Source organism: Penaeus monodon, chromosome 20, assembly GCF_015228065.2.
Source record: "Penaeus monodon isolate SGIC_2016 chromosome 20, NSTDA_Pmon_1, whole genome shotgun sequence".
In the NCBI taxonomy this organism is placed as follows: domain Eukaryota; kingdom Metazoa; phylum Arthropoda; class Malacostraca; order Decapoda; family Penaeidae; genus Penaeus; species Penaeus monodon.
The window spans coordinates 35,283,251-35,284,539 of NC_051405.1; positions in this window are offsets into that span (position 1 = coordinate 35,283,251).

Consider the following 1,289-nt stretch of genomic DNA (forward strand, 5'->3'; position numbering starts at 1 on the left):
AAGCCAATGCAGCTTATTACTTGTATTATAACAACAGATTTATGTAGTATGAGGCCTTCAAATAGAGTAATTTTCAATGTATCTGATAAATTAATGCTAATAAGTTTTAGTTGTCTGTGAAAGTTTGTTTACCATATTAAAAGATTTGTGAAGAATGGTTTATATAAAAATTCCATGACAGACCTCCATGTAATAGGGGTAAACATTTTGCTGTATGATGTACAAAACAATAATTTCTGTCAGTCCTTTGGTATTTCTTAAATTTTACCATAATGTTAAAAGAGTAGTGTTGCTTTAAATGGATTTGTGATAATCTTTGTCCTAAATTTGATGTTGAGATATCCATAAGGGAATGGTATAAGATAATATAAGGAGAATTCGGCTTGATTTGGGTTGGTGAAATCAAAGCCTCATTTAAAAAGTTTGGGTAATGGTTTTACGTCTTAATTATTTATAGGCATTTAGTATCTATATGCATATCATATACTCAGGTTTTTGTAAATTTAGGTGAGTGGAGAGGCTTTAAAACAGATGATATAGGTTGTGCTTATTTGTTTCATTGCAGTTTTATCCCTATAAAACAAATTAGAAAAATATGTACTGCAAGACTGACAAAATTGGTTGAAACTAGGGGTGTGAAAGTTTTTTTTTATTATTATTAACACAGCTAATATATTTGTATGAATATATTGTATACAATAAAAATATGAAAACTCATTCATTTGGTATTTTTATTGAAAAGTGTTCAGTCTAAAGTTTTCATAAATATTATGATGGAAATTAATTTTGGATCAAAGAATTATAGAGGAAGGAACTAACCTCTAAATTCCTGTTCTTGAGTATGTATAATAATACATTTTTAGGCTAACAGTAATGTGGGAAAAAAATAATTTTAGAATCTGACAAACTAAAAGTATGTGTTCAAACCTACTGACAAGGCTTTTAACAAGAATTTTTCTTATTACTTTCTTAAAATAGTCCAGTGAGTGAATATAAAAGTTAGGGTAGATAGTTTGCCAAGCCGAATAACATACCCTGCAGATGAAAAGAAGAAACAGTTGAGATAGTAATAAAAATTAATCCATTAACTTTCCCTCAAGCCTGGGAGATTTAATGAGTAATTAAAATATAAACATCCTATGAAGATACTGGATTGTATTTTACCCATCTAAGAATATAGTTATGCATATTGTAGAAAAAGTATATAAAACTGGTTGAAAAAAATGGAATAGAGTGAGGAAAGAAGCCATTTCTTATCTTGCTTTGCTAAGTACTTGATAAGCTAGTAC